This window comes from Rhinolophus ferrumequinum, chromosome 8, assembly GCF_004115265.2.
Source record: "Rhinolophus ferrumequinum isolate MPI-CBG mRhiFer1 chromosome 8, mRhiFer1_v1.p, whole genome shotgun sequence".
Lineage (NCBI taxonomy): Eukaryota > Metazoa > Chordata > Mammalia > Chiroptera > Rhinolophidae > Rhinolophus > Rhinolophus ferrumequinum.
Genome location: NC_046291.1, coordinates 88,970,444 through 88,978,513, shown reverse-complemented (window position 1 = coordinate 88,978,513; position 8,070 = coordinate 88,970,444). Strand labels below are relative to the sequence as shown.

At 39.2% G+C, this 8,070-nt stretch overlaps 1 pseudogene; it reads left to right on the top strand.

Moving 5' to 3' along the window:
- Nucleotides 1-1,287: 1,287 nt before the first annotated feature.
- On the top strand, nt 1,288-1,543 carry LOC117026225 (ubiquitin-fold modifier 1-like; annotated as a pseudogene).
- The last annotated feature ends 6,527 nt before the right edge of the window (nt 1,544-8,070 follow it).

Here is an 8,070-nt window from a genome sequence, read left to right as displayed (position 1 = left end):
GTCAAGGCAAGTTGTTGCCCAAGGCAGAGGAGTGAAAAAGTAAGATGGCTGGTCTGTGCAGATTGCAAGACACATCAAAATGGAGCTTTCTGGCAAAGCAATGGATTCACTTGTCCCTTTATTCATTCAGTACGTATGCTTTGAACACTACTAGCATGTGCTGGGTACTGGGCATCCCAATGTGGGGAGGGGGGAAACACATGGTTTACTTCTCTCTATTTTAGTTTTCTCATTCTCATCGTGCACAGATAGATCTATGTTCCTGTGCCTTCCACCAGAGATTTTGACGCTCACAATTTGTTTTCCAGCTTCTAAGTACCAATGACCTTTAGAAGGCAGAGGGCCATGCTTACTCATATGGTCATAGAAAGACTTCAATTCTATGTCCTGGTAATGACAGAGGTCCTGGTGTTAAAGAGAGCATTGTTTTCATTTTCTTGGTTTTAAATAGAGTAAAAAGATAATGGTCAGGAATTACTGTTAGCAACACAGATACAAGAGGTCATTCTAACTTCCTTACTAGAATAATTGTTGGGAAGGCATACTTTTATGCTGAATGATTTCGAGACCTCATTATGGAATATGAAGACTATTTTTTTTCTTTTCTCCCCTTCTTCTGCCTCCCCCCACCCCAACTCCGGTTCAAGCCTTTACTTCTCAATCTAGTTCTGTAGGACACAGCTCCCTGGCCCATGCTGGTATTATGAGCCTTGCACTCCCCCCCAGCTGAGGCAGTCGGTTACCAGTTGTCCACCGGCAGCACACAGTAGCCCATGGCAGCACACAGCAGCCTGCAGCAGCACACAGCAGCACACTGCAGCTCACCGCAGCCCCGCTCCAGGGAGAGCTGTTGTTCACAATCTTAGCTGTAGAGGGCGCAGCTCACTGACCCATGTGGGAATCGCACCAGCGACCCCTGCGTTAGGAGCACGGCACTCTAACCACCTGAGCCACTGGGCCCACCCTATGAAGACTATTTTTAAATATCAGTAATGGTAGCAAAAGATCCTTTATTCTTAAAGGCTAGCAGGGAATGAGCAGTACAAAATGTTCTCATTAAAATTTTTCTTCTCTCTTTAGAATAGATGATCAAAGACATCCTAGTGTTCCCATCATTTTAGGAGATGTATACATATATGAGGAACAGCACATAAGAAGACTTTACAACACATGGAAGTCCACAGAATAAGAGAAAAATCAAGCTGGAAGGCAACGTTTAGCCCAACCTCCTCATTTTGCATCAGAAGTGGGTCCACTGGGGAGCTGGCGTGTGGTCCCTGCTCCACCATGTCAAAGCTTTCCTTTAAGATCATGCTGACGTCCGACTCGCTGCTGCGGTACAAAATACTCAGTATTCCCAAAAGTACACCTTTCACAGCAGTCTCAAAGTTTGTGGCAGAGGGATTTAAAGTTCCTGCAGCCACAAGTGCAATGATTACCAATGGCAGAATACGAATAAATCCTACAGACTGCTAGAAATGTTTTTCTAAAGCATGGTTCGGAACTGCGAATTATTCCTAGAGATTGTATTGGAAGTTGTTAATATCTACTACTGGGAAGATAGGATTAACTTTCAAAATAAATATTGGTATTTCTGTAAAACTGAAATCAGACAGTTAAAATGCTATGAAAACACCAATAGTTGATGAAATAATGAAAAGTGACTCTCTGTCTCTTCTTGTAATTCCCTCTCTTCATGTGAAGAAGGAATGCTTATGCGTTGAGGGTACCATCTCCATAGATCTTAGTGTTTCATTCTTACTTCATAGCACACACAGCGCGTTTGTTTGGCATAAATCGATATCCAACACCAAAGAGTTTTAACTATGATTTTGCAGAATCCAATACTTGTAATAGTAAGAACTGAAAATAAAGTAGAAGCATGCTTTGCTGAGCTATGAAAAAAACACAACAACAAAAACAGAAAGAAGAAAGAAAATTATTCCAGTATTGGGCATTACTTACAAATGTCACAAAGTTCATGGCAGAGGAAGTGTTGAGTTCAGCTCCTCTTTCTGAATCTAGTGGCCTATCAGTGGTGTCTAGTAGCTTCCAGAATGTCCATTTTGTTATTGCCATAACATGCCCAGCTCAAGGAGCATAGATGGTCACTAGTATGGTAACCATGTTCCTCTTTGCCAGCAGATATGCTCTGGACTATGATACATTAGAGAAGCTTTGCTGGTGCCACTTGGAAAAGATTTGCCTCTCTGACAAGAGGGAGGCACGTGAAAATAAAGCCCTTTTGCTAATACCTCCATTGTTTCTCCTTTGGTCACTGTCATGGGATGACACAAACCTTAGAGATGTAGCAGCTGACCGTAAGAGGCGATGGTTGCCATCGTTTTGAAGTTGGAAGACTGGAAAGAGGACAATCATCCCTGTTGATATCATTGATCTTCTGAGCAAGCCTGTGACTGACTACATCTTCTCATTAGGTTAGCAGAACTCTCCTTTGATTTAAGCCAGGCAGCAGGGTGCCTGCAATATTCAAGATAAACCTGAAGCCAGTGTTATTGGAGAGCAGTGAGCGAGTGGGAGTAGACAAGGAAATGAGGTTAGCAAGTAAGGGGAGGCCCAAGCAGGTAGGATTTTTGCAGCATACTAAGTAAGGACTTTTAGCTTTTAATATGTGAATGGGAAGCCATTGAATAGTTGTGAACAGAAGCATGGTGTGTTCTGATGTATGTGAATCATTCTGAATTACTCTGGCTTCAATGTTGAGAATAAACTGTGGGAGGTGAAAGGTAGAACCAGGGAGACCTGTTGGGATTCAATTGACATAATCCAGGGGAAAGATGGCATAGTTTAGACCAGGGTAGTTTTAAAAGTGAGACAAGTCATCAGAGTTTGGATACATTCTAAAGGTATAGAACATTTCTTTTCTTTCCTTCCTTCTTTCCTTCCTTCCTTCCTTCCTTCCTTCCTTCCTTCCTTCCTTCCTTCCTTCCTTTTTTCCTTCCTTCCTTCCTTCTTTCCCTCCTTCCTCCTTCCTTTTTTTAAGAAAAGCAGACTGTCACATGCAATACTTCAGTTGGATGTGTCTGGAGTCTTGGGCTTGACCACCTTACATTCTCCTACAAATGAACCTTGAGAGCATGTTTGGAGGTTCTAGCAGTGGAGTGCTGCTACTTGTATATCCGTGACCAATGAACAGCCCTCTTGTAATAGGGAAGTTCGTCCTCTTTGACTGAGAGAGCAGCTTCAGGAGGGATGCATATGGAGTGGTAAGGGAGAAAGGCGACACCCTCCTAGGTGGCCACATCAGCTGAATCAACCCTGGTGATCAGTGGGGTAAAAGATGTTGCAACCAGATCACCGACACATCCAGAATATCTCTTAACATAGTACATGTAGATACACACACACACACACACACACACACTTCTCTCTCTCTCTCTCTCTCTCTCTCTCTCTCTCTCTCTCTCTCTCTCTCTCTCAGTTGATTTAACCAACAGAGCTAAATGGCCACCCCAAAGATGACTACAAGATTTTTTTTTTCCTGAGCAATGGAGGAGATGAAGTTACCATGGACTAGATAAGGAAGACTGCAGGAGGAACAGTTTTTTTGGGGGGCATGATCAGGAGTTCTGTTCTGGACATGTTAAGTTTAAGGTGCCTATTAGAGTTATAAGTAGCGACGTTAAGTTGGCTGTCATATCTTGAAGTATGGAGTTCGAAAGTGAAGTCCATGCTAGAGACGGAAATTTGGTAATTTTTACCCCAAAGATTCACCAAAAATCTATTAGAACTCATAAATGAATTAGTAAAGTAGCAGGATACAAAATTAATATTCAGAAATTGGTAGCATTTTTATACACCAAATAGCAAACTATTAGAGAAATGAAAAAAACAATCCCACTTACAATTGCATCAAAAAAAAAAAAAAAGTACTTAGGAATAAATTTAACCAAGGAAGTAAAAGACCTGTACTGAGAAAACTGTAAGATATTGAAGAGAGAAATTAAAGAAGATACGAATAAATGGAAATATACACCATGTTCATGGATAAGAAGAATTAATATAGTTAAAATGTCCATACTACCCAAAGCAATCTATAGAATGAATGCAATCTCTATCAAAATACTGACGGCATTTTCATAGAACTAGAACAAATAATCCTAAAATTTATATGAAACCCGAAATAGCGATGGCAATTCTGAGAAATAAGAACAAAGTTGGAGGTATCATGCTACCTGATATAAAACTATACTATAAGACCATAGTAATCAAAACAGCATGATATTTTCATTAAAACAGACACATAGATCAATGGAACAGAATAGAAAGCCCAGAAATAAATCCATGCCTATATGGTCATTTAATCTATAACAGAGGAAGCAAAAATATACATTGGGTAAAGACAGTCTATTCAATAAATGGTGCTGGGAAAACTGGACAGATACATGCAAAAAAATGAAACTGGACCAGCTTCTTGCACTATATACAGGAATAAACTCAAAATGGGTTAATGACTTAATTGTAAGACCCGAAACCATAAAATTCCTGAAGAAAATATAGGAAGTAAACTTTTAGATATTACCTTTAGTAATATTTTCACTGATATATCTCTTTGGGTAAGGGAAACAAAAGAAAAAACAAATGGGACTATATCAAGCTAAAAAGTTGTTTTCAGAGCAAAAGAAACCATCAACAAAATGAAAAGACATCCTGCTTAATTGGAGAAGGTATTTGCCAATGATACATCTAATAAGGGGTAATATCCAAATTTATAAAGAACTCATATAACTCAACACCAAAAAAAAAACACCCCAAACAATCCGATTGAAAAATAAGCAGAGGACCTAAGTAGATATTTCTCCAAAGAGGACATACACATGACTAATAAACATAGGAAAAGATGTTCAAAGTTGCTAATCATCAGAGAAATGCAAATAAAAGCCACAATGAGATATCACCTCGCATCTGTTAGAATGGCTATCATCAATAAATCAACAAACAACAAGTGCTGTCAAAGATGTGGAGAAAAGGGAATCCTTGTGCGTTGTTGGTGGGATTGTAAATTGGTGCAGCCACTATGGAAATCAGTATGGAGTTTCCTCAAAAAATTAAAAATAATACTACCTTATGACCCAGCAATTCTACTTGTGGGTATTTATCCAAAGAAATTCAAAACACTAATTTGAAAAGATATATGCAACCCTACATTCAATGCATCGCTGTTTAAAATAGCCAAGATATGAAAACAAATGTAATGCCCATCAATAGACGATTGGATAAGAAAAATATGGTACATATATACAATGGAATAGTACTCTGCCATAAAAAAGAATGAAATCTTACCATTTGCAACAATCTGGATGAACCAAGGAGGTATGATGCTAAGTGAAGTAAGTCAAACTGTGAAAGACATATTCCATATGACCTTACTTATATGTAGAATCTAAAAAACAAAATAAACAAAGAAACAAAACAGAAACAAACTCATGGATACAGAGAACAAAGTGATGGTTACTAGATGGGAGGGGGTTGTGGGCTGGGTGAGAAAGGTGAAGGTATTAAGAAGTACAAATTGATAGTTATAAAATAGTCACAGGGATGTAAAGTACAGTATGGGGAATATAGTAAAAACTATTGTGAAAATTATCTGTAGTGTTACGTGGGTACTAGACTTATCTAGGGGATTACTTCTTAAATTATATAAATGTCTAACCACTATACTGTACACTTGAAACTAATATAAACTAATATTGAATGTTAACTATAATAAAAAAATAGTCACAGGAATATAAGTACAACATAGAGAATATAGTGAATAATATTGTAATAACTATGTACAGTGTCAGATGGGTAATACACTTACTGGGATTATCACTTTGTGAGGTATACAAATGTCTAATCACTACGTTGTTTTGTACACCTGAAGCTAATAAAAATAAATAAATAAACAAACAAATAAGTAAATAAAATCTGCAAAAATAAAAAAGTGGCTTAAAGGAAGAATAATCATTTACTATCTCTAACAGTTTCTGCAGGACAGAACTTCAGGAGCAGTTTGGTGGAGCAAGTCTGGATCAGAGTCTCTATGAGTTTGCAGTCAGCGGTGGCCAGCGCTGGCATCATTATAAAGCCTTATTCACTCACATGTCTGGCACCTGTGCTGCGAAGACAGGGCGATTGGGAGCTGGAGCAGCTGGAGCAGCTGGAGACCTTCTGACATCTCTCTGTATCTCTGTTTGGTTTCTGTACATAGTCTCTCCTGCTTGGTGGCTTAATGGTAGATGGACTTCTTACATGGTAGCTCAGGGTTTTGAGTGTGTGTGTCTCCAAAGAGGGTGCAAAGCATAGCCATTGTTACCTTTTATAACCTAGCTTCAGCTCTTACACGGCTTTTGTGCATTCTGTTTGTGGAAGCTGCCACAAAGACTTATTCAAGGTCACAGGGAGGGGAAATAGATTCCACCTTTTGATGAGGGAGTGGGAACTTACTGGAAGAGTATGTGGGAATAGAGATATTGTTATGGTTATTTTAAAAATATACAGTCTGCCACAGCAGCATCTAGTGTTTTCCTTAATGGAAATGTGTGCAGGGGAAGTATCAAGGAAGCCTCCATGGGTGAGGTGATACTTGGGCATTGTTAAAAGATTGGTAGGAGTTGAGAGCATGGAATAGATAATTAGGACGTGTTTATTATTCCCATTTTGTATAGGGGAAGACTGAGGCACAAAGGGGTTGATAAATACATCTAAGGTCATGGACTTTCATAATGGAAATGCTGGAAGTGGTCTCTCATCTCCAAGAGTGGTCAGCTCTTGAGACAGCCAAGAAATTCTCACCCAGTCATGGGCATTTTCTCACTCCAGCTCCCTGAAGCACAGCAGTCTCCAAGAATGGAACCTGAGGGCTTTATTTATCAAAAGGAAACATGCATTAGAAAAGGTGGAAAATGCTGTATTAGATTCTACGGCTGCAATTAACTACAGACCCTCTTGTTGAGTTCTTTGATTCTAAAATCTATCATTTAATTAATCAAGAATCCTTAATATAAAATCCCAGATACTGGGGATTCTAGGAAGTATATTTGAACTTAAAGGGGAAAGGAAACCTTCATTTCCTACAGTTGACGCCTTAAGGAGTACCAGGTGAATTGATGAACTGATTTAGTGACTTATTGCTTTCCCTGCATGTCCATTTTTCATAAACCTTTGGAGATTACTGAATGGGGAGAGTACCTGCTTGCTTTAAAGATCTTCAGGTAATTACATGTTTATTGAGAACCTGCTATACGGCAGACACAGTGTTATGTGTTGGGGGAACAAAATGCACACACCATATATTTCCTCTCAAACGGCCTACCCATAGTTAATTCAAATGCCAAACAAGAAATGCTGATATGCAGATATGTATGTATGTTATATAGCTATGTATATATGTACTACTATGCTGGTATTGAAATTGGTTTGGGAGGAAGAGAGAATCCTGTAGGAGAGGATGCTTGGCAGAGTCGGAAAAGATGTGTAGACGTTCCCCAGGCATAGCTGGTGGCAAACGGGACAGAATAAAATGTAATCTTCTGGAGCTTCATGCAATGCAGCATTAACTGGATTGGTAAGGATGGTGAATAAAATTCATTTTCCCTCCTTCTGGTATGGTAGATTCCATTTGTCTACATCAATGGATTTGCTCAGCCAATGTCTCCCTGCAGCTTTATGGGTCAGATATAGAACTAATCTATTTTCTCATTTGGTTAAGAAGAAGAAAAATATTATAAATCCATAAAACGAGTAGCAGTGGCTGCATTTCAAATCCTCTTTGTGTGGTTCACAGAGTTGAAATTCTCATGCTTTACCAATACTAACCTTTCACTTGAAGTTGACTTGGGTTTTGGGTGCATGGAATACTTAGTCTTTAAGGACAAATTGCTTTGGTTATTGAAGAGAGGATTCAACTCCACTTTCAAGTGCATTTGTATTTGTAATCTCCTCCTTGAACTGGACGACAGGCTGTGTCTTGCTTTAACAGTATCGTCTCAATTTCCAACAAATTTGATTTGTGGCCCCTGGGGAAAACCGGATCAGGGATCTCCAGACAGAACGTACAGAGCCCCA